Source organism: Patella vulgata, chromosome 1 (genome assembly GCF_932274485.2).
Source record: "Patella vulgata chromosome 1, xgPatVulg1.2, whole genome shotgun sequence".
Taxonomy (NCBI): domain Eukaryota; kingdom Metazoa; phylum Mollusca; class Gastropoda; family Patellidae; genus Patella; species Patella vulgata.
This window is the reverse complement of record NC_065879.2, coordinates 43,641,612-43,668,766: the sequence shown is the minus strand read 5'-3', so window position 1 is coordinate 43,668,766 and position 27,155 is coordinate 43,641,612. Positions and strand designations below refer to the sequence as shown.

At 35.2% G+C, this 27,155-nt stretch overlaps 1 protein-coding gene across 1 annotated transcript in view; it reads right to left on the bottom strand.

Moving 5' to 3' along the window:
- Positions 1-22,507, bottom strand: part of LOC126820948 (uncharacterized) — a 37,790-nt gene extending 15,283 nt beyond the window's left edge. The window contains exon 1 of the transcript XR_007680206.2: positions 22,442-22,507. The gene's annotated coding sequence lies outside the window, so the exon portion shown is untranslated. The remainder of the gene's footprint in view (positions 1-22,441) is intronic.
- Between the last annotated feature and the right edge of the window lie 4,648 nt (positions 22,508-27,155).

The window sequence follows — 27,155 nt, the reverse complement described above, 5'->3', positions numbered from 1 at the left end:
CGAACTTTACCTACTTGCATCTTGCATATATGATTAGCCCCCCCCCCCATACACTAATATTACTCGACTCCAAGACTTGAAATACAATTTAAGTACAATGTAAGTAATTTATCTGTTGGAGATGTAAACTCATACCTCGATATAAGTATGAATTTGTTTGTAATTGTGATTGTAAATACTGTTCTGATGTTTTCATTATTGTTATGTAGTATATTGTATATTTGTTTGTCTCATTTTCGTTATTCCATGTATCTAACTTCTAGGAGTGTAAAATGTATTAACTAGATATTTAAAGAAATCTCTAATATGAAGCCATATCTCATTATGCATACGTACCTAAATATATATAAATATATGTCTGATTGTTCCGATCTTACATGTGAACGTAAAATATTACTTAATGACAGCCACGATTAAAACTAATACTATTTGGCCTCTCAAACGGAACGATCAACATGCCTTATATGTGATCTTACATCCTATCTCGTGTTATGGTATAAATATGCATCTATTGCTGGTAATTAAAACTTTGTTAATTGTCGGTTGCATAGAACAAAACCCTGGTCCGTTTAATACATTAAATACAGGGAACATTTCCATTGTCCACAATAATGTATGTAGTTTATTGCCAAAACTTGATATAATTGAAGCTAAATTCTCCAACTATGATATAATATGTATTACTGAATCTCATTTAGACAACACTATTAATGATTCAATGATTTTACTGCCCGGTTATAGAAGTCCAGTTAGAATAGATAGAAACAGGCATGGGGGTGGGGTTGTTGTTTATATAAAAAATAATCTACACTTTCAGATTAGGCATGATCTCATAAACTCTGATATTGAATTAATTTTTATAGACATATTTACTGATTACACCAAATTCCTACTCGGGGTAATATATAGACCCCCAAATACAAAGGTTGCCTTTTGGGACATATTTTACGATACGTTATCTAATGCATTAGATAGAGGTTCCTCTTTTATCCTAACGGGGGATTTTAATATCAACATTTTAAGTAATTCAAGTAATTGTGCTAAATTTAAAAAACTATTACAAAGATTAAATCTTGAAAATCTGATAAAAGAACCGACTAATTTCACAACGCTCCCAGGTTCATGCATTGATCTTTTTATTACCAATAGGAAATCCCTTATATCAGATACTAATGTTAATGCTCCTATATGCAGTACACATTCACCAATAACCTTATCTTTAAATATAAAAACATACAAACAATTAACATACAAAAGAACTATTAGAAATTATAAACTTGCAGATTATGAAGGTTTAAATAACGAATTATTAACTGTCGATTGGTCAAAAAATGTTTTTAAAAATGATGATATTAATAAAATTTATCAAAGCTTTTTAGATGTTTTAAATAAAGCATTAGTACAATATATCCCAACAAAAGTAGTAACTATAAGACCAAATGATAAGCCATTTATGAATAACGCCATACGTATAAAAATTCGAAAACAAAATAGAGCACACAGACGCGCCAAAAAAACAAATAGTCCTAATCATTGGCTATTATTTAGAAAAATAAGAAATCAAGTAATAGCATTAATTAGGGAAGCTAAAAATAGTTTTAAAGAGAAATTAGAACAACAAATAAATAATAAAACCTTGCAACCAAATAAATGGTGGAAAATAGCTAAATCTATTACAAATTATGATAATGTAAAGGTACAAACCTCCCCATTATTATTTGAAAACTTGATAAGGCAAACATCCTAAACTCTTATTTTGCTTCGATTTCAAAATTAAATGATGTACCTGACCTTCCATACTTTGCTTCTCGCAGTAACAACGAACTACAAAATTTCATTGTAAGTGAGCAAGAAGTGAAAGACCAGTTACTAATTCTTAACTGTTCAAAACCTTCTGGTCCCGATAATATCAGTCCAGCTGTATTGAAAAAGATAACTCCATCAATCACAAGCCCTCTCACTAAACTTTTTAATCTTTCATTAGAACTCCAATTATTACCTGATATCTGGAGGACTTCACATATCATTGCAGCGTATAAAGGAAAGGGTGATCCGCAGTTCCCTGAAAACTATAGACCAATTCTTTAACATGTTCATTGTGTAAAATACTAGAAAAAATCTTATTCAAAAATCTTTATAATTTTATAAAAGAAAATAACCTGTTATATAAGTATCAGTCTGGTTTTCAACCTAACGATTCTACAATAAACCAACTTTTAGAAATTTATGATGTTATAATTAATAATCTTGATAAAGGAAAGCAAATTCGATTTATATTTTGTGATGTATCAAAAGCGTTTGACAAAGTTTGGCATATAGGCTTATTGTCTAAATTAAAACAATATGGAGTTGATGAAATATTATGTAAATGGATTGAACACTATTTAAGTAATAGACAACAATGCGTAGTTTTAGAAGGTTTCAAATAAAACTATTTGTATACTGATTCTGGAGTCCCCCAGGGAAGTGTGCTGGGTCCTTTCCTATTTTTAATTTATTTAAATGATATCTCCGATAATATTACTAACAACATAAGGCTATTCGCCGATGATACTTCACTTTTTACCATTATTCATAATGATCCTCTAAGTAGCGCGAACTCTATGACTGAAGATCTGAATAATATCTCATCATTGGCTAAACAATGGTGTATAACTTTTAACCCCAATAAAACTAAAGATATTATTTTTACTAGGAAAAATACAATCCATCCAGACGTTATTTTTGAAAATACAAAAGTTGAAAACGTAACTACTCATTGTCATTTGGGAATAACATTTCAGTCTAATGCATTATGGTCAAAACACATTTCAAATATATACCAGAAAACTTGTGGTCCATTAAATATTTTGCGTATACTGAAATACAAAATTAACAGAATTTCACTTAACAAAATATATCTTGCTTTTATTCGTCCGATTTTAGAATGTGCCGATATTGTATGGGATAACTGTTCAAAGAAGGATTCTGATCTATTAGAAAGTGTTCAAACTGAAGCAGGTAGAATAATAACTGGCCTTAGAAGAAATTCATCTAAAAACAATTTATACAAAGAGCTTGGTTGGGAATCATTGTCTAATCGCAGAATAAAACACAAATTAATTTACTTATACAAAATAAAGAATAACCTAAGTCCCACTTATCTATCTGAAGCCTTTAAAAAATTTGAACCGTCTGTATCAAATTATAACCTTCGAAATGAAAATCTGAACCTCAATCTACCATTTTGTAAAACGAGTTCATATTCTAATAGTTTCTTTCCCTGCACAATTAAACTTTGGAACAACTTACCTGAAAATATTAAAACTTCACAAACGTTAAGTACATTCAAATTGGGCCTTTCACGCGTGTATCCTTTAATTAGACCACTACTATATTATAATACTGGAAATAGGAAAGAGAATATTATCCATTGCCAATTAAGAAATAAAGCTAGTAACTTAAATAATCACTTATTCTACCATTTTATTAGTGACACAAAGATGTGCCCTAGGTGTAATTCTGCAGACGAAGATAATTACCATTATTTTTTCATATGTCCAGCCTACTCTGCCCCAAGAAAAATTCTAAAAAATAATCTACACCACCTTAATCAAAATGTTACAATTGACCTGATCCTATATGGCAACCCCTCTCTTTCAGATAATACCAATTCCAACATATTTGAAATAGTGCAAAAATACATAAAAGACAGCAAGAGATTTTAAAACTTTAACATTTAAAACTTAAAATTACACTTCAAAATGTATATATGTTTGTTACTCACTGTCTGTACATATGTCACCACTGTATTGTAAACATAAGATTTAACTATTTTATATGTTTGGAGAGAACTTATATAGGCCTTGCCTGTTGTTCAATCCAATTCAGTTTATTGAATAACATATTGTTTAAACTAAACTAAGTAGGGTTTATTCATGACCGGTTGTGATGAACTATCTATTCAATATTTTAAGATAGCCACACAGTATGCCCACACAGCAGCTACGTCTCATAATCGGCTTATCCGAAATGAAAATTTAGAGAAAGCCAACCTCTATCGTGTTCACAATCTTTCGAACTTGATTAAAATACAAATCTATATTTCGTTTCGTTTGTTTTTATACTTTCAATGACTTCCACTACATGAAGATTTGACCTGTTGTAGTGGGAGTGGGGGAAGGGGTCGCCCCAGGGGTCATACTAGCGACTTTTGGTCCTATGACATCAGCCATTTGATATTTCGTCAAAGGGGATAGGGTTCGTCCCCTAATGGCAACAATGTTTCACACCAAATTGGAAAAGAATTCGTTAAAATCTTTAGCCCCTATTGTACTCGTAAGTGTTTCACCAAAAAATATTAAAGATATTCAAGGGTGAAGTCCAAGGCCCGCCGTTCTCTAATCAAATAATTAAAACAAGAATTTCGATGTCAAAGTTTGCGAGGAATTCAGTTTCCAACAGAGAAATGGTTAAGTTTTTTATAACCGTAATTGAAGTAGTTTGTTCATAATCGAAGAAATCCTTTTGAAATTTATAAAGGCTCACACTGTAGCTCATTTATCTTTACTAATAGGATAAACTATTTGATTCTGTACGTGACCAGGACACTTGATATGAAATGAGTCGGCGCTCGTGAGTCATAATTAATATGGCCAATCATGTTATATAGTAAATAAATGTGATATTATTTAAGTCGGTTATTAAAACTTCAGATAAATCCCAAGAAACGGACAATGCGGTTTGTTTTCGCCCACAATTTATTTGGACATACAACATAGTTTTGAAACTGATATGTGTTACCCTTTATTACTAAAACTTGTTATCATCTTAGAGATTTCAATTTCTAAAATCAAAACTGGTTATTGATCCCATGAATCTTTTTGGTTTTCAACGATATTTGATAATAACTTTATTCCCAATTGTTACGAAACATTATTCGCGCCCGCGAGGCTTTAATTTTGATCTTTTCGAAATCGTTATGAGTTGTTCAGCTCATTTGAACAACTTAGCTGCATGCTGATTGACGTATATATTTTGGACGGAATATGGGTTATGTTGGGTAGACTGAAGTCGTATTATACAGTTCAATACGAGATCTTTTATAACTTGGGACGAAGTTCACTGTTTGCATTTTGTTTTAGAAGGAGCTAAGAGTTTCATATCTTAAAGTCACCAGTACACGCATATCTTTCTTGTTATTAGTACTTTGAACTCTTAGCAACAGACCAGCCGTAAATGGTTAACATAAGGGATAAGACAAAGTCCAAGGTTATTTTGTAGAAATAAGAGACGAAATACAACGTTGTAGGTTCTAATCCCTTTTATCTTTTCGATAACCGAATACGAGGGTTATCTGAATACAGGATCTTTTTTTAATAATTTGGACGAAGCCACTCATTGCTTTTCTGTTTTAAATTCTGTGAACTTTCATAGAAACAAAAGACCAACCCTAAATGGTTATTTATCATTAGGGTTATGGGGGAATCCAACGTTATTTTGTGGAAATATATTATAAACGAAATATAAAGTTGTTGGGTCTAACTTTCAGGAAGGTTTTTTCCTCGAATTTATCTTTCCCACAAAAACCGATAACCAGGGTTATCTCGAAAGTGCGTTGTCTAAGTTTCCATTTAACCGTCAACACAGTTCTCGTAGTGGTGACCCATGTATACTGGACAGATTGTTCGAATGTGAGTTTACCAAATTCCAGTTGTCTTAACTTTAACAATTCATAAATAAAATAATCGAATCACTGTCTTGTTCTTAAAATAAGTTGAATAAAATTTTAGAAAATATATTAATAATAAATTATAATTTTAACTAAAATGACTAGAACTACAAGATACGTAAAATGACAACGTATATGCTCATGCTATTTTATTCACATTTCATTGCTGACGTCAATCGATAAATATTTTTCAACTTCCTTACAAATAAATTGTATTTGGAATTGCATAATCCATACTGTGTCAATTTTATGCATATCAATTTATTAAAATCATATAAAATTTATATGTTTTCCAAACTATTTTTTTTTTTGATAATCAGACCTGATTAAAATGGATTTGAAGATCAAATATTAAGATTAAGCACATGAAGGGGGAGGGGACGTTGGATGAGTGCTAAACCAATTGTGAGAATTTTGTTTTTGTTGCAAATTGGAACGATACTGATGCAAATTATTCTAAACGTTCAATGGAAAATACGAATTATCATTATATATAACTGACTGAAGGAACGAGAGATGGCAGATACTGATATTTCCGTTAAAGACGAAAAGTTGTTATATGAGATTGTGCGAGGATATCTGACAACCATTAAAAAAAGGAAAAAAAGATCTTAAGTCACTAGATAAGAGGAAACGTGAAAAAAAAAAGAAAAAAAAAGAAAAGACACGTGCTTTCGCTTGTTTTTATTCATTCTCTACCTATTTTCTACTTATTTCGTGAGCTAAAATTCGAAAGTGTATCTGTTATAAGGATAACCCTTGTTTTCCATTTTTTAAGTCACTTCCCGTTTTGTCAAACCATCATTACGCGTCTACTGTAGCAATGATCTATGTGTTAAAATGTAATGTGTTTAACCAGTGTAATGATTGACACCAACATTGTCCTTTAATACTAGATGAAAGACTAAATTAGATATCTATGCAACAAAAAATTAGTTTCCAGTTTAAGCATGTAAATATTTTAGACATAATCATTTGGAAAGTTGTTAGGTGCATTTCATTCTACTCTGTATAACAAATTAAAAAAGTTTTTTAGAGCTTCGTCTATCTCAACCTGCTTGAATCATCTTTTAGACATTGACAAAATAACATTATTTCCGCCGGTTTCGTTCCACTCTGTACTCTGCGTGTATCATCTTTTCTTAACCAGTGATGTGAATATTGTTGCTTTTAGTTAATCTGTGTTATCCAGAAATCCCTGGAATCTGATGGGTTTTTTTTTATTATCTTCTTGATATGGTTTTTTACATTTCTGCTTTTGACTTGATATCAGTTCTATCAGATTATCGTATAATTTATTAGGCTCTATATTATATGTTTATGAATGCTTTTTGTTTGCTAATCCACCTTAGCAAAGGTATTCATATTATTAATTTAATATTATTGAGGTCGAGTCTTTCCTTTGGTACTAAGACACGTTTTTTTTTTAAAAAATAAAACAGATCAATAAATTTGGATGATTTTTATAAGGAATTTGCACTTGCATAATGAGGATTGACTGACTGACTTTATTATAGGTCTAATATCGGGTAACATTATATACTTGCTTTATTTAATGATCTATTTTAGCTGAATTATTTACCAAAAAATCATGACCTAAATTAATGCGTGATATATTTATTGAAAAACGCAAAACAAGTTGCCGCTGCCCGGGCAAAATTTCCTCCCTCATAGCACACTGTATGGCGTATGCCCGTCTTCATTAGCCCGGTATAGGAGCAGAACAGTAGGACGTTAAACCCCATTTCATTTCATTTCATAAATTTCAAAATCGTGACCGCGATCCATTTTATCACCACAGCCATTTTATCACCACAGTGCTAAACTATGTTTACTAATCGATTTCCCTGCTAAAGCCGGTTTTGTTTTATTAATATTATTGAAAAATTGATATTTTATATTGTTCGTTATTTACAAGATATCAATGGATTATGTGGATACCATCAGTATTAACACCAAATAAATTATTACACAGTGTATATGACATTTCGCTTTTATAACACAGGCCAGGTCGGTCACATTTATCTCAAAAGTCAAAAATATGTAGTCGGAAAATAATCACTTCAAGTAACAAATATTTATATGGCTAATGCACATAAGTATGGATGTGTGAATTCGATAAAAATAACAATGTAAACTGTAAATAGATTAACCTTAAAGTGGCAATTTCATGTTTTCTGAGAAAGTCAAAATACTGAGCGCCATGGAAAACGCATCACTTTTTTTTCCCAAATATTTTATTACTAGGTGTTTTTGTATGTATAATATTATGCAATACTATGAACTATTGTTTCACACAATGCTCCCAAACGTAAAAAATATCGGCCCCTGTGAAAAAAAAAAATTGCACAAGATGCATATGAAAAACCCAATATTCACTTGCAGCATTGTGTGTGAGCCCTTTAAAAGCATGTTTTCAACTTAATGTGCAGTACATGAACTGTGAAACGTCAATCTCTCGTAATTTGTTGTTGGACGTGTGAAGGAATCGAGCTAGAGATGCCGAGACTTACTGAAAATCAACGGAATGAAGCCATGGTAATGTCCAGGGCTGGCATGTCTACACGTGCTATTGCCAGACACTTCAATTGTCATCAGTCCACTATTGTAAGGTTGGTGGAACGTGTTCGAGTTACTGGATCAACACGTGACCGTCAACGTCCTGGTCCCCAACACGTTACAACCCAGGCTCAAGACCGCTACATCCGGGTCACTCATCTGCGTGACAGATTCCGCCCAGCGACTCGAACAGGTGCAGCAGTCGTCGGAAGACAAGGACCAGTAAGTGCCAACACCGTAAGACGTCGTCTACGAGAAGTAGGACTCCGTGCACGACGACAATATGTTAGAGCTATCCCCAGGGATCATCACCGTCAGCGGCGTTTGATATGGGCTCAAGGACATCAGACATTGAGAAAAGTAGACTGGCAAAGTGTGCTCTTCAGTGATGAGAGTCGCTTTCATCTTTATCACTCTGATGGCCGTCAACGTGTGTGGAGACGTCTTGGGGAACGTCTTGCAGACTGCTGCGTCTTCGAAACGAATCGATGGGGAGGCTTCACATTTCATCACCGGACCGCCCTACACATTTGAAGGGGTCGCGTTAATGCCGTGATGATGTCTTGCAACCAATTGTTGTTCCGATGTTTCGAGCGCACCCACAACTTCAGCACTTCCAACAGGATAATGCACGTCCGCATACCGCCCGTTTTAGTATGTACTACCTGGCTGCTAACAACATCAATGTCTTGGACTGGCCAGCCATGTCTCCGGACATGGCATCGATAGAACATTTCTGGGATGAGATTGGACGGCGTCTGTATCGGACACCACAGATGCACACCATTGCTGCTTTAGAAGCTGCTCTTGTCCAAGAACTGAACAATTTGCCCCAGGCCCTCTTTCAAACATTGGTAAATTCCACGCGACGTCGCTGCACAGCGTGCGTAAGAGCCCGTGGAGGACACACGCGCTACTGACATCTGTGTCGTACTTTTGGTTTTGACCCCTCTGACTTTGTACCGTTGATTACAGATTAAACATCCATAAGTGTACAAATGTGTTGTTATTGATGTGTTCCCATTTGAATATTGTTCACAATAAGAAGCAAAATAAATAAGATATGTTTACAGAATCATTTTGTTATAATAAAAACTAAGTGATGCGTTTTCCATGGCGCTCAGTATATAATTATTTCTATATCGGTTGCTTAACAGGTTATCAAATCAATAGTATGCCATCACAGGATAAGTCCTGGCCATTCAAATACAAATGTTTAATATTTTCTACTCGTATGCGGTACTTGGACATTTTTCAGTGTTAAGAAAAACAAAGTCTGCATTATGTAAGTAGAGAATTGTCTCAATTGTCAATGTATGCGGTTAAACCGATAAGGATAATGATGCCTGGTTGACCGAGGTAACAAAACCTCACTTTTCAACAAGAAATTTATATATTTGACTATTTTAACCATACCATTTTTTAAAATATGCAATTGTCGCTTTAAGGTATAATCGATTGATTTAATAATGTTAATTTCGAATGGATGACTCGTAAAAAACGTTATCTTAGTATTCATCAAGTTCCATGATACTTTTTCGCAGATAAACATAACGTGGTTGGCATAGGCCCAAATATTTGACGCCTGCGTGGCTATATCTACACATTTGCCTAAACTGAACATTGGACTACCCTACCTTAAATGGGTTAATCGCTTAGTAAATCTAGCAGTCATTTCGAAACTGCTTTAAAATGTAATGAGACACCCTTTTAACAACGGGTAAGCAAAGGTGTGGCATGTGGAAATTTTGGAAGGATCTTGAACATGTTGTCAAGGATATACATTGAACCTGGGCTTTTAATACATCCGTCTTGACTCCCAGATAAATGGTAGTTGGATCTTAATGAAGTGTAGCCGAACAAAATATATTATTTCAACCTTAATAGAATAACGACGTGGGTTTAATTGTATTGTGGATGCACGCATTGTCGCGCTGTTGGCTGTCTGAAAAGATAATGCATGTAACGGTTTTTATATGTAAGTTACAAAGTATGTATTAATGCAATAAATGGCGTTGCTGTGTCAGTGGGATGTCGGTTAATTGTTCACGAGCACAATGTTCATCAATAGCAAAGCGACGTAGGAAAAAAAATCATTAGTTTTGCTATATCGACTGTCCATTAACGAGGACGGAGAGTGCAGATTCCCTAGACATTAGTAACAACCCCGAGACAATGTATTCATGGATGTTTATTGTTTGAATTATAAGTAGTACAACTTAAAAGTTATCAATAATATAACAGACGAACTTCCTCAGTCGGAAGGAATTCTCTTTATTATATGGCGATCAATTTTCCTGTTATACTAGCGGTTCTAATTATGAATCAATCTTTTCGAAATATATCGATGTTATTTGTTCGAATTATCAGAACAGCTGAATAGATTAAATAACATAACAGACGAATGTCCTCGGTTAAAATTTTCTTTTTAAATGCGTAGTTCCGTTATCTTGTTATCGTCCAACACGTGACGAAAGCCAAGATGTCTTCCACTTTGTAGAAAATATAAGTAAACACGTCAAATTTTTCAAGTGAGAACTTTTTTATTCGTTGGGATATTTAATTGTGCAATGGATTTTATTTAACCGGAGTTGATTCCAACCACACAGGTAAGTTTATAATAACCAAAGTTAAATAGTTTGTTCATAATCGAAGAAATCCGTTTATAAAATAGCAAGGTTCAGACAGTAAAAGCATACTCAGTGTTTTCGACTAAAATCGTCGATGTAGGAATTAAAATGTCGGGTAATTAGCTTAGGGCCTGTTCTCAGGCGGAGCTAGCTGTAGACAGACAGCCTAAGTTTGGGATGCCTAAATGAGAGAAGCTCAAATTATTCTAAATGCGTAAATTAATGATGACCGGACCAAATTGCCAAGTATACGTTCAATAATAATAAACATAACAGAATGAAACATTTCAGACAAAGAACGAATAGTAATAATAATAACAAAAATCAAACATATAGATGTTATACATATTTGAAATCAGCGAAACATACTACATATTTTGATAATACAATTAATTATAAATGAATTTGAAATATATACATTATTTACATAAATCATTTATGAATTTGGTTTATTACCCTTATAAAACGAAGGCGAAACGACTGGTTTGTAGACTGTTTCTTGATTGGTTCGTAGACCTTATCTACAATCAAGGCCATGGCAGATAATTTGAAATCGTGGAAACCCCATGGATTAACCCAGGGTATAGTGGATTAGAACGGAATGAAAGGACTGGGGATACCGAGGATGTTTGCTTCCATAAGCAATCTTTCTTTTTTCAAATTTGTATATTGTTATATCTATAGAGGCCCGGATCCAATTGTTTGTCGGACTTTTATTTTATAATATACCAAACATGATAAAACCAGCGGCTGCCAGGCAGAATACGCCCACATTTTCGAGAGATGGATAGAGAACAAGCTAAAAACAAAGTGATTTTTCCTACAATCATAATTCAGGAAATTACAATTCGATATGCGCAAATATCGAAAGGAACCGAAATCTCTGGGTTATAAACTTACATTTCAAGTTTCAACAAAATCGGATAAAAATTGTGACCTCTATAGGGTCCACAACCTTGATATACCATATTTTTAAGCTATTTGAGAACGAGGGGCGGCCATTTTGTCTGTCAGTTTTGGGCCGATTTTCACGAAATTCGAACTTAGCCGTCCTTAGGGTGTAACGGTGATATAATAATACGTTTTTTTTTAAAATCGGATAAAAATTATGACCTCTATAGGGTCCACAAGCTAAAAACGCGATTTTTCGTACAATCAGGGGCCATAATTCAGGAAGTTACGGTCCGATATGCGCGAATATCGAAAGGAACCAAGATCTTTGGGTTATAAACTTACATTTCAAGATTCAACAAAATCGGATAAAAATTGTGACCTCTATAGGGTCCACAACCTTGATATACCATATTTTTACGCTATTTGAGAACGAACGGCGGCCATTTTGTCTGCCAATTTTAGGCCGATTTTCACGAAATTCGAACTCAGTCGTCCTTATGGTGTAACGGTGATATAATAATACTTTTTTTTTTAAATCGGATAAAAATTATAACCTCTATAGGGTCCACAAGCTAAAAACGCGATTTTTCGTACAATCAGGGGCCATAATTCAGGAAGTTACGGTCCGATATGCGCTAATATCGAAAGGAACCGAGATCTTTGGGTTATAACCTTACATTTCAAGATTCAACAAAATTGGATAAAAATTGTGACCTCTATAGGGTCCACAAGCCAAAAACGTGATTTTTCGTACAAACAGGGGCCATAATCCATGAAGTTTCGACCCGATACATGCCAATATCGAAAGCTGCCCAGATCTTTTGGAGATACACCTATATTTCAAGTTTCGTTAAAAACGGATAAGAATTGTGACCTGTAGAGTGTCCACAAACAAATTGTGGACGGACAGGGGCGACGGCATAATATGAAAGACGATGACGATTGATTCTCTTATTTTTTATACGCCCACATTTTCATGTGGACGTATACCCACATTTTCAAGTGGGCGTATAAAAAATAAGAAAATCAATCGTCATCGTCTTTCATTTCATTATGGTGTATTACAAAGCTGGCCATCCTTATGTCAAGGGTATTCTTTTTTAAATGTGGCTGTATAATGGGACTTTACCATTAAAGATGCATTATGTAAGAGCTAAATCGGCCGATTACGGGTCTTTATTTTGGCTTCCAATATTAAATAAACTATTATTAGACATTTATTCACATGACAAGCCTAAATTCAACTCTCTTGAGCATCGGATGCCGGAGAGTTAAACGGTTTAAAGTAAGGTCGAATAACATCCGTTGTTACGACAATAAAGAATCTGCGCCCATGAAGACGCCGTTTTCATTGGACGCCAGACGAAGTCAACGACCAACGTGTCCATATCAGTATGGGCGCAACATAAAGCCGCCGAGTGATTGGCTTCCTTCAAATTTTTAAAATGTTCATATCAAATATTAATATCATAATACGAAAATATGCAAATTCAGCCTCAAAATTGAAATTTTCCGTCATTTTCTTATTTCCTCTCCTCAGGTGCAAACCCTATTTCGGCGCCCCCAGAAGCCCCCCCCCCCCCCAACATTTTTCTGCTAGCTACGTGTCCATATCAGTATGGGCGCAACATAAAGCCGAGTGATTGGCTTCCTTAAAATTTTTAAAATGTTCATATCAAAATGTTATAATACGAAAATATGCAAATTCAGCCTCAAAATTGAAATTTTCCGTCATTTTCTTAGTTCCTCTCCTCAGGTGCAAACCCTACTTTCGGCGCCTCCAGAAGCCCCCCCCCCCTCCTCAACATTTTTGGGCTAGCTACGAGCCTGGGGCGTGCGGTTAAGACACTTTAATGACGTATTATAAAAGCGACCATTAGTCAATAACGATAATCTAGTTTTTATCGTAAAATGAAATACATCGATAAGACTACAGGAGTCAGTATTGATTATATTCAATAATTTCAGAGTTCATCCCGGTCTTTAATATGTATGTATGTTTTGTGTCACTGCCACAGTATATTCAGATACTTATCTTGGCCAATTGAATTCCAGATGACGATGACCACAGATTTATTGTAATTTAAAGGGGTTGTGCATGTTCTAATACCTTGCGTAAAATGAGTATTAAACCAGGTTTTGGCATACGTACGGGCCCGATAGATATTAGGGAGGGAGGGGCGGTGCAGACCTGAAATGCCCGAAACAGAAATCTCAGAGTTTATCGTGTAGAAGCCTCCCCAATTGGAAAACTTGGTAAACATTGGTAAACATTAGCTGGTTCTGTGGAAATAAGAATATCGTGTATTACACGTGATAGGAAATTTATGATTGCCTCATCTGGCTTGTTTAACCAATCCCTATACTTATTACATCATATTTGACCAATTAGATAATTGAAGGTCCAAAACCCAAAGCTACAAAACTATCATACTTGTGAGAATTTGCCAGACAACAGACAGATTCTGGACGGGAAAAGATGTAGCAATTTCTATCAGCAGACTCGCACAGCGAGCCTGAATGGTTAGTGTTTGAGAATGACTTTAGTATTGTAATCTATACTATGTTTGTATCCATGTATCCGGCTATGATATATAAAATGTAAAAACGAACTGTTGCATTGTTATAACTACTGAGAAGACAAACGTCTTAACTGAGATAGACAACAAGAAGTAAATACACAACGTCAAGGGGAAGCAAAGACAACCAGATATGTAGTAAGAAACGGTGCATGGGTCATACGTAGGATGTGGCGACCGGTTTGGGAATATCCCTCTCTCCACGTCTGACAGAACCGCCCATGGTGCTACAAAACAAATTTTGGGGGTAATGTGAACAGCGCCCTTTGTGGTACCCTCAAAAGCATATTAGGAGGTCCCGGTCACACAGCTACTAATTTCAGGTCTGATACCCTCTGTACTCAATAATTCTAATTAACTTTTTGCCAGCTCCTGGCTATCGGGGTCATGAGAGTGATGAACCCAATCCATTCGATATTATGTTTTCTGTGACTATCCATTTCAGAGCCATTTCCCCCTGTGAACATAATAGAGGCTGCTATACTTATTATACGCACACATTTTCGTGTGGACGTATATTGTCGTCATCCACGCGTATCGGACTGTAACTTCCTGGATTATGGCCGCTGATTGTACGAAAAATTGCGTCTGTGTGTGTGGGGGCGGGGGGCGCCTACAGTGCTGGATCTCAACACAAGGACTTGTGTTCAAAATATGCTACACAAGCTTGTTTTGTTTTACATTGCATTAACACAAGTTTGTGTTCTTTGCATTGTCTTAACACAAGTTTGTATTCTTGCCAATGTCTTAACACAAACTTGTGTAGATTTGTAAAATCTTGTGTGTTTTTTTCATATAATTAATTACGTCGAATATTAAGATAACATTTATTATGTTACTTTAATATATTATGATTTTTATTTATTGAGAAAATCTGAATGGGATTCTCAATAAATGTGAATTTGAATGTCGAGGAATTCACTCGATTTCTTTTAAATATTATCTAAAACCTTATATTAATTATTACAAACATTAATGTACAAGTGGATAGAAGATTTTCTCAACGACAGGCACATCAGAGTACGAAAAATTCAAAATAGAAAACGGAACGCCGCAAGGATCCGCCATCAGTCCAATACTTTTTAACACCATGATAAATGATCGTCCTAGTTATATGGGGAAGGGCACAGATGGCAGCTCGTTCTGGAAAGCATCCAGAGATATAGGTAAAATCAAACAATCACTTCTCCAAATGGGCAAATGACTGGGGCTTCAAAATATCAGCGGGAAACACGGTAGCAATTCCGTTTCATCCGACTGATAATAACAGGAAAATGGATTTAAACCTAAACGGTATTAAAGTTGAATTCAAATCAGAGGCCAAATTTCTTGGCATGACGTTCGACTCGAAACTAACTTGGATGCCGCACCTCGATGGCATAGTAAGTCGCACATCCAAAACGCCCAACATGATGAAATACATTAGAGGGACTCACCGGGGCGCCAACATGAACACTCTGATGTTAATATACAGAGCACTCATCCGCTCGGTAATCGACTACGGATGTCTGGCGTATGCAAACGCAAGTGACAGTCAACTTAGTACGCTAGACACAATACAAGGCAAAGCGATAAAACTAGCATTAAGAGCAGCAACAGGGACCAAAACAGTTGCCCTATTACACAAGCTTGGAGAGCCCCCGCTTGATCTTAGGCGCGAGGAACTCTTACTCAAGTATTGGGGTAAACTACAAATGCTAAAAGAAAGATGCCCAACCTATAAATGTCTCAAACAATTTCAACGGATAGGTTCCAGGACAAATACTAGGCAAATGTCATTTGGGCAAATGTCAAACGACATTCTAAATAAGCACAATTTGAAAGGAACGATTATCGAGACAAAAACCTTCCCCGACACACCACCTTGGCAATTAAGCGACCCAATCATCAACACGCACTTATGTGACGTCACAAAGAAACGCGATAATTCCATCGAGACTAGAGCACTAGCAGTAGAATTAATAGACACCAAATGGTACGGCTTTTGCATACCCAAAGCAAAGCTAAATATCAGGAAAAGGCTACCAGGACATTGTTCTGTGTACACCGCAGAACTGATGGCCATTAACACTGCAATATAATAGCTAGCTACGCAAACACACCAAAAAGCTGTAATCTTGTCTGACTCCTTGAGTAGCATCAAATCCATAGAATCAAACTACTCCAAAAGCCGACAGGACATAATCCATTAAGTTAGGGACCTTCCCATGTCAATATTTTCGGCAACGAACAAGCCAACGAAACTAGCCAAGCAGGGGTTGTCACTAAAAGAACTAGAACAAAAAGTCCATGGGAATCCCGTCTAAAACAAGAAAACACCCATCGCTATCAAATAGATCGCATTCTTGTAGACAAGGCTTACATCAATCATCTTTCAATCAAAATATGCAAGCTCATCACGAGTCTAAAAGGCTCAAAACAATAAAGGTAGTCAAAGACTACACCTATACACCAATCAAATGCCCGTGTGGACGTATTGTAACCGCCTCTCACTTACTAATAGATTGCAATCAGTTAACAAACAAACGACAACCAATGATTGACAATCTAACAAAGAGGGGCATAACCTTGTGTCTCAATTCTCTCCTTTCCCCACACCCAGATGTCAGATACTGCCCCCCCCCCTCCGCCTTATCTGGGACTTCACAGAAAGTATAGGTATTGAAAAATTCATACAATGATAAACGAAAACAAAAAGCTAGATAACGAACCAACATCAAGGTGGCGCGCAAAAAGGTCCCCTAGAGGGTAACGCCAACCACCTTGCACCACAAAACCAAATTAAATACATGAACTAATCAATTTAAAAGCACAAAGCAAGGAAAGGCGCAAAAAGGTATCCTAGAGAGAAACGCCAACTGCCATGCACTACTAAAACAACTCGACAAGGTCAAAACGTAAAAATGTCCCCACAGAGGGAAACGTAACACACCCTGTCCAAATAGTATCTCAATTATTTTTTAGTTATATTTTATTTTATCTCTATTTTTATCTTATTTAAAATAAATAAACATTGATTTTAGATCAAATCATATATTCATGTATGTAAATTTCAAACGAAACTACTGCCATAAACACTACCAATTTTCCCCACCCCTTCTCCTCGAAGCCTTACTAGACGATTCAATCTGATTAAAATACAGATCTATATTTCGTTTTTTATACTTTCGATGGCCTACACTACATAAAGATCTCACCGATTGTAGCAATAGGTCGCGTAAGAGGTCATACGACCGACTTTTGACCTATGATATCAGACATTTGATTAACCAATCAGCATTGATGTTACTAGTGGATTATCCACAGTTCCGTGCAAAACACACCTAAAGCTGGCCGTAACAAACCGTTTCATTGGCTAATACCTCACACCTTCCAGAACACGTCAATGATAACAATTCTTCCAGATCCTAGTGTAGTAAAGACAAGTAAAACGAAATTTTGAACTAAAAAAAACGAAACGAAGTAGGATCTGTGTTTTAATCAGATTGTAGACGAATCTCTCTCCCCTTTCTTTTCAGTTGCTGGATTCTTCCTTCAGAGAACCAATAATAAAAGGAAAGAACAAAAAGAAGCAAAGATGAAACCTACCACCATACCGGATTAGAAGATGAAATGGAAGGAAGAATGGTCCAGGCCCCACACTCCCCAACAAACCCCAAGAAAGATGTGCACCGCCCTGCCATTCAACCGGACAAATCGACCTGACCGACAGAAACGACTGTACATACTATGTCTAAATGTTTGTCCACGTCCATCGCTGTCCATTTTGCACTTGTCATAAAAAGTTTGGTCCCGTCTTTTACTGTCTTCTGTACATATATATATATATAAATATCTAATAATTCTTTAATACTTTTGTTCACTAATCAAATTGTAAATGAAATGAAATGTAATGTGGTTTAACGTCCTACTGTTTTGCTCCTAAACTGGGCTAATGAAGACGGGCATACGCCATACAGTGTGCTATGAGGGAAATTTTGCCCGGGCAAATCGAATTCCAACTGCCAAGGGATCTTTTACGTGCACGCCAATTTGTACACGGGACCTCGGTTTTTCGTCCAATCCAATTTTCATTGGCCGAAAGACGTGTGGCTAATAGTAATATGGCTGGCGGCCAAACTGACCAAACATTTCGAGGTGTTTCTGTGTGATTAAATATTCAAAAAAATCATTCTTAGAATACAACCCCAACACCAGTCAGTCCTGAATTGCAATGTTTGTTTTGTCTTCTGGGCGCCATTTCGAAAAACAGACATGACCTACATTCATAATAGAACTGATTGTATTCCATTTTTCAGATGGCAGTAGATTTTAGCAATACAATCCAACGATAGTGCAGTCTAATTGCTTTAAAAGGAAATTTGAATTCGCAGAAAGACCTACAATAAATACACGTGCATTGGGAAAATTATTCATGTACTTTCTTTATGAAGAGTAGCTATTTAAATTTGTAAATGCCCAGTTGTCTTAGACAAATAATTCAAATCAGTTATATTCTTGATATGTTGTATTTATTCAAATCATACCACGAAGAATTGTATTTATCCAATTGCATAATAATAAATACTTGACTTTTATTTTTTTATTTCTTTAGGCCAAGAACATGGAAAATTGGTAATTGCCTTGTATCACTGCAAACTACAAGGCACAGGGAATCTTGAGCAGAAATGATAATAAAAGGTAATACTTTTTTTTAAAAAAATACTTATATTAAACTTAATAGGTTCAATATGGTTCTCAGACATGTTGCTGTGTACAGACTGCACAAAAAAACATTTATACACTTGCTATTAGGTTATTTTGCTCATAGAGAAGCGGGTGTGTAATCATCAGAAACAGATGTAAACTGAAAATTGCTTGGCATTCGCATGTGACCATACATATGAGTCTCAAAATAATACCTATTGTTAAATTATGCTCTTTTTACCGCCCCCGCGACTCAGTGAGTTATTTTACTTTTTTTCTGCCATCTAAGTAACTCTGTACTCATGACTGGTATGCCAAGGTAAAACCAAATCGAAACCAAATGTATCTATAAGTGTATTTATAATCATCACTTTTATATTTTTCAGAGACTTGAACATCCTTGAGGAAGTACATGTATTTAGTAAATATTAATGCCAAATAAAGAAAACAACTCTTAATTCTGAATATAAAGCCATCAAATTCTTTTATAGATCTTATTGTGGAAACCAAAAAGTTATTTGTCACCATTGCCCTTTTTTTGTTTTATCTCTTTATGTTTTTGTTTTTAATGTCAAATGCCAAACTCATTATATAGACTCCAGTGTAATCCTAAACACTAACAATTTGACCTGAAAACTTAATGAGGGATTATCAATAATTAATAGTAACAGTCGATAATTATAAAAATGTATCATATTGTGGGATGAAATCAACCTTTATTTTAAAACATTTAGTGAACATTTCGAATGTTAATGCCTCTTTTATAGGAGATGGTTTTATTCATCAATATTTGTTTTACAAATCTTTAAAATTCTCCATTTTATTTGATTTTTATGCTATTTATTTTATCTATCTATAATTATTTGTCCGGTACCTTATCTATTAGTTCCCTTTTATGTACTGGAGAAATTTTTGAATTCCTAATCTTTTAAAGGGAATATTTCTTCTTAAAAGTATTTTAATTTAGTGCACAATTAAATGTCTTTAATGCTTGGTTTGGGTTATAAAAATGTATCATATTGTGGGATGAAATCAACCTTTATTTTTAAACATTTAGTGAACATTTCGAATGTTAATGCCTCTTTTATAGGAGATGGTTTTATTCATCAATATTTGTTTTACAAATCTTTAAAATTCTCCATTTTATTTGATTTTTATGCTATATTTATTTTATCTATCTATAATTATTTGTCCGGTACGTTATCTATTAGTTCCCTTTTATGTACTGGAGAAATGTTTGAATTCCTAATATTTTAAAGGGAATATTTATTCTTAAGAGTATTTTAATTTAGTGCATAATTAAATGTCTTTAATGCTTGATTTGGGTTTGGTTGTTATTAAATTTATATATATTTAAAATGTTTTGGGGGCATGGGGTAGGGACATTGTGTACATATCAATTATATTCTCAGTTCTTGTTAAGGTTAATGGTAAAATTTTGTGATTGGGGATGGGGAATTTTGTTACTATTGAACACAATTTTATTGTATTGGAATTAACTTTGTTTATTAATATTCCAAATGTCTCAGTGCTTGTTTTTTTTTCATTGTTAACACAATTTTATTCGTAGTATTGGAATTAACTTTCTTTATTAACCTTCGAGATATCTGTTTAGTATTGATTTGGCATTAATTTAATTTTTCATATCATTTATTGAATAAATAATAATTTAACAAACAAAATTATTGTTATGTCATTTATCAAACATTAGAGTTTAAACAGAACAAACTGACGGGGTTGCATGGGAAAGGTTGCTATACTGGATATAAATTGGCAAAATACAACACAAGTTTTTGTTGGTGGTTATACACAAGTTTGTATTAAGTAACACAAGTTTCAGAAATTTCAACACAAGTTTCAGAAATTTTATCACAAGTAATGTGTAGATCTTCACACAAGATTGTGTTGTTTGATATATTTTAACACAAGTTTTGTGTTGTTTCAAAATTTAACACAAGTTTGTGTTGTTTCAACACACGTTTGTGTTGTTAAATAGAGACACCTAACTTGCGTTAAAAATAACACAATTTTTTTTATAAAGCCAGTTTTATTATATGTTGCTGAGATATGAATATAGAAAGGATATTGAAAAAGTTCAGTCTCAGTTTTGTAAATTCGTTCTTCAAATACATAAGAGTAGTTCTCCATAGCAGCAAAGGGAGAATTTGGCAGGTATTACATATCGATCCACTATATGTTAGCTTGCGTAAAATACTGGCTTAAACTTACTGTAATGTCAATTTACGTTAGCCCACAATTTGTTTAGACGTAACTAAAGCAATAGTCCTATTTGTACAATATGTAACTGTAGTATTATCGAAGACTTGTTTCATCTAATTCTTGAGTGTAACCATTATACACATTTACGATCAATTTATATACCTCATCAGTATATCAGCCACCCCCTAATAAAGCAAACTGCCATCAACTATAGAGAGTGCTCGTTGACGTCACGGGAGTGTTGGTTACGCCCACTTGCCGCCATCTTGGTAGACAACAACAATGGCGAAAGCTAGGCCTGTATGTCTTGACATTTCACAGCGTAAGTTGTCGTATTATGACACGCTAGAAACTATTTATCCAAAATATCGACGATAGATAAAACTGATCCGTATAGCATACACAAAGATAAATGGGGCAGTGATCACGATTTATTTCCTAACGTGTCATACCCTGACATAGTTAACTACCTCGTATACACACCAAGTAGTTATACATTAGATGACCTAAAATCGTATAAAGGCCTTGATGCATACAATCAGCTGGTGTGTGGATGGGTTAGAGAGGTTGTATCAACAGAAATAAACAACCTGAAAATTATTAGTGCAAGGTATTTCAAATAGGCTAATTATTATTTAGTTTACCACAATGGACTGTAGTTTATGGACATCAATGGTCTGTAGACTGTACCCAATATCCCTATCAGGCGGAAATAATGGACTTGTGGCTCAGTCCTCAGTGAATAACTTCAATAAGACCATACATCGTTGTCCCAGCCCCCCCCCCTCGGTCGATGGTGCAGAACGGAAGCCCTGCCGCTCGTATGGAAGGGGCTGAAAATTTAGGTCCTGTGTATACGTACAGGCCTAAATTGCCGTGCACGTAAAATAACCCTTTGGCAGTTGGAATCCGAAATAAGAGTAGGCTGTAACGCTACTGCCCAGGCATAATTTCCCTCATAGCACATTGTATGATGTATGCCCCTGTCTTCATTTGCCTGGTTGGTTCAGAAAATTAGAACGTTAATAATACCCCCCCCCCCCCAATTCCATTTCATCATTTGCAAAATCAAGCTTCAGATGAAGTTACGCTTCACTGCATAGGGTTAGTAAAGGATATGTATACAAAGATTAAATACAGTGTTACACACTATTCAAACTTACCTTAGACAAGACATGTACATCGGATACATTTCGTTTTTACTGCCATATATTATAATTAATTTTTAAATTTCTCTTCGCAGGTGATGCATTCTCAGAGAATGAATGCAAGTCCACTCAAACCCTGGATAATAGCTGAAAAAAAATGGAATAATTGTTTCAGCACACTGTGACTGTATGGCTGGTTTAGGAGAGGCCTGCACACATATAGCAGCAACATTGTTTTGGATTGATGCCACTGTCAGACTCCGTGATTCAAAAACTGTCACACAAGAAAAGGCTTATTGGATGTTACCTGCAGGAGTGAAACATATCCCATACTCCAAGTTGTCAGACATTGATTTTACATCAGCAAAATGTAAGAAGTCCTTGTTGGATAAGAAAATACATACCGGCAACAACGACTTGAATGAGACAAGCACGAGAAAAACTCCAAGTGTGAGTAAACCGACATCAGATGAACTTACAACATTCTTCAGTGATCTTGCTTTGTGCGGGAGTAAACCAGCTATTTTATCGCTTGTGCATCCATACTTTGACAACTACATACCGACACCTTTAACAAAGTCATTCCCAAGTGTATTAACAGACTTGTACGACACTAATACGCTTACCTTGAATTTTGAGGAATTAAAAGTAAAATGTGAAAATATCTGTAAGTGAAATAGAGGCACATAATGTGTTTGATGCAACAAAATTACAGTATAAATCAAAACTTTGGTTTAGATTTAGAGCAGGGAGAATTACAGCGTCCAGAGTGAAGGATGTATGCAGGACAAATTTGACAAAACCATCACAATCACTGATCAAGTCTATATGTTACCCAAATGAAAGAAACTTTTCAAATGCTGCAACGCATTGGGGATGTGAGCACGAAAAATGTGGTATCGAACAGTACAAACAGAAAATGACTGAAATTCATGTCAACTTTCGTGTTAATGAAAGTGGGTTGTACCTTAATGCTAGCTTTCCTTATTTAGGTGCTTCTCCTGATGGAATTATTGTTTGTGACTGTTGCGGTGAAGGATGTTTGGAAGTAAAATGTCCTTTTTGCATACGCACTGAAGACATCAATGAAAATACTGTTTGAAAATTGTTGATGGACAAATGCAATTAATAAAATAAAACCAAGTCCTAAAAAACGTTATAGGCAAAATAGTGTATTCAAGCAAAATAGTGTAATCAGCAAATGGACTGCTCCTCGTGTACAAAATACACGACAAACAGTGGTAACAGGTGTCTGGAAGAGTATGCTTACCCTGCCTGGCGCCACACCCGCCATAGCTGCATCCAACTATTAGGCGAAATGTCGGTATAATAGCGTGATTGGTCAATGAACTATCGGTATGCAAAATGCACGCGATGAACTGTGTTAACGATGTAGTAGACATTATCAGGGAGATAGTAATAGTATACGTGTCAATTAAATATATCTAGAATAATAGCCGAGAGAGACACGTTATATTTACCAATCAAATCAATATGACGGCCATAAAACCTTTTAAAGGTTTTAATAAGTTTAGTGCGCAAGTATCCTTGTAGTTGAAGCTTAGATGACAAATGCCTCGATCTACTTAAAAAATCAGAATAAAAGGAACAAGCTCTCGCGTAACGAATTAGCTGAGACACAAACACTCCATAAGCTGGTGATATTGGAATGTTACTACTAATAAATGGAAAGTTAACATTAAATCATGAACATAAATACTATTACCAAGTACAAACTCAATTATTAGTTAGTGAGAAAGAAGACGTTGATTTTGTTGTTTGGACATTAATGGGTTTGCACATTGAAAGGTAGTTCAAGAAATCACTTCAAAATCAATCACGTTCTTTAAGCATGGACTCCTGCCTAAACTAGTTGGAAAATACTAAACACGGACACACATACCTTTACAGCAAATTGACGCCAATAGGCCTACATGAAGTGGGGACACTGGCAGTGATCTAACTGACAACCAAATTGAAGACTGCGCAAATGTATTTTGAATATGTAAAGGACCAGAAAATGGTCGAATGGTTCAGTGTGGCAACGAAAATTGTAAAATTGGTTGGTTTCACTTAAGTTGTGTAAAGTTGAAGCGTTCTCCTAGGGGGGACTGGTATTGCTCCAATTGTTCAAAAAATTACAGTACCAGTACTTTTATGATCTGGAAGGGGTTAGTGGCGAGTGGTCTAACCTGTGCACTTTAGATGATAAGGTCTGCCATTGAGTCATAGTGTGGATTTGATCGCAATCATGTAAGTGACAAGTAGGGGTCGCCTGCCTAGCCTTGTAGGTTTCTCCGGTTTCCTCCCACTGCTAAATACGCCTACATGTACGTGAAATAGTATTATAATATTAGTTTGATAATTCTACAAAATATACATGATATCATGTAAGTATTCTGAATTAAAATAAGTTAAGAACTTTTTTTTAATTACATTTAATAAACATTGAGTGCATGAGGAAATATTTACTACTTGAAATGGTATTATTAGTTTGATAATTGTACAAAATCTACATGATATGTAAGTATTCTGAATTAAAATAAGAACTGATTTTTTTAATTCCATTTAATAAGCATTGAGTGCTTGAGGAAATATTTAGAATGAGTAAATAAATAATCCAAGACCTTTGCCATTTTACTTTAGTTCAGTAAATTTTATAACTGCCATTGTTGATAAATTATACAGAAAGGGTGATGTCTAATTAAAATATACAACAGAGTCACACAAGTTGGTAAGACCGCAACAAATACTGACGATTTTGTCTAGTGTACACTATTCAATTTCTCCATCTTTAACATTTAAATAATCAATTGGTAAAGTTCCCTGTAAAACAGTATATTTCTGTCTGACAGATCCTATAACACGTTCTACATGAATACGAACATTGGCAATATTTCGAGTTGTTTCAATGTCTTTAGCTGACAACTGTTTTTTTTTCCTTTAGTAAATGCTGGAATGTATACTTCGGCACACCTTACACCAACACTCTCGCTGATATCAAAACCTCTATCCGCAAGAACAAGATCACCTGGTAACAGTTTGTTAAGGAATCCTGAGTCTTACGTAATTAGCTTGTCACTGACACGTCCACCATATCCACTTGATATAAATGATATTACACCCTGTGGAGTAATCTCAATAAGATAGTTTGCCGTATTGTAGTGTTTGTAAGATGACCAGGTTTGTGCGCGTGCCATTAAGTTAGAAGGACGATCTATAAAGATTTCAAAACAGTCTACTATTACCGCCACTCTGGTTCCAAAGTTAGTTCGAAAACTCATTGGCATCGTTTTTCTAAGTTCTTCCCTACCTGGCCAGTGTACAAGAGGTTTCATCCGCACACACATTATTTCAACCATACTTAAAAATATTCTGGATGTAGTTGCCATAAATATTTTAAAACGGTAGGACAAGTCTTGCATTGTTAAATTTAACCTAAGTTTAAACAAAATAAGCAACATTTGTTGAAACTTAGAAAGCAAACTTCTACCAGTGTATACAATACATGGCTCCAGAAACTTGAACAGATCATCAGTACAATGTAATTTGTTAAACCTGTGAAATTTTTTACTTTCTCATCTGAATCATTAAAGGTCTCTGGTGAAAACAGTTCTTCAATTTTTTTTTTTAATTCCTTATTTTCTACTCGAAGACGTTGGACCTCTGACTCCATAGATGTTATAAGGTCCACATTTACAGAAGTCTGAGTGGCAACACCAGTCTCGCCTTCCATCTTTTCAAGAACAGGGTCATATTGTTGAAGTTGTTGCAGTGTCATTCCTGCCTCACTATGTTTTTTCTTGGTTGATCTTTCCAAATTACGGGAATACCTAGAAGCTGCATCAGTTGGTAGTGGGGACACGAGATGTTTGTCATGACCTAGTTTAACAGAATGTATCCAGTCTGGATTTAAACTGTCATACAATGCAGAAGGTTTACCTAAAAAAAGAAGTTAACCAGTGCAAATAATGACATAAATACACCATTTTTTTTTCATACCTAATGTGATGTTTCAAAACGTGAGCTTGGGGTTCCTATTTTTAAAAACCTGCAACAAACTAGGCCTATTCGTGCCTGTTAATGTTATGTTACATGTAGGCCTACATGCCTGGGCCATATACATGCGTCCACTGTGACCTACAAATGTATTTTTGTTCGTTTTTAAATAGATATATACTGTAGTTAAATTCCGAAGCATTTCAATTTATTAACAGAACTTCCACAGTTGATCCCTTTAAGTTTAAGTAGGCCTACCTTTACCTATTGCCCCCCCCCCCCTTCTTTTTTATTTGGAAAATCAACACGAAAATTTACATCAATGCAAATATTTATAATTACCAGTAATAAAATGATCTGAACACACTCGTGTATTGACCAGGCTGTCCTGTTTTATGTCAGCTCTGGAGATGTTTGACAGCCATTAATCTCGCCGGTGTTTTGACAGTTCCTTAGTTATGTCACCTTGATGTTCAATTTCTTTCGGTAGCCGATAAAATGATTTCTGGTCCCTGCCGTGTCTGTTTGAACAATTAACAACTGCACAAAAGGAAGGCATTATGGTAATATCACAATTTGTTGTCAATCGATCGGGTCTGTTAACTTCACTCAAGTGAAAATGTCACGGATATCGTTATATCTATATTTAGCGCTCTTTTGTTTGTCTACCAATATGGCGGACAGCGTCAGCGAGAACCCTCTATGTAACAGTAACAGTATAATTGCTTGA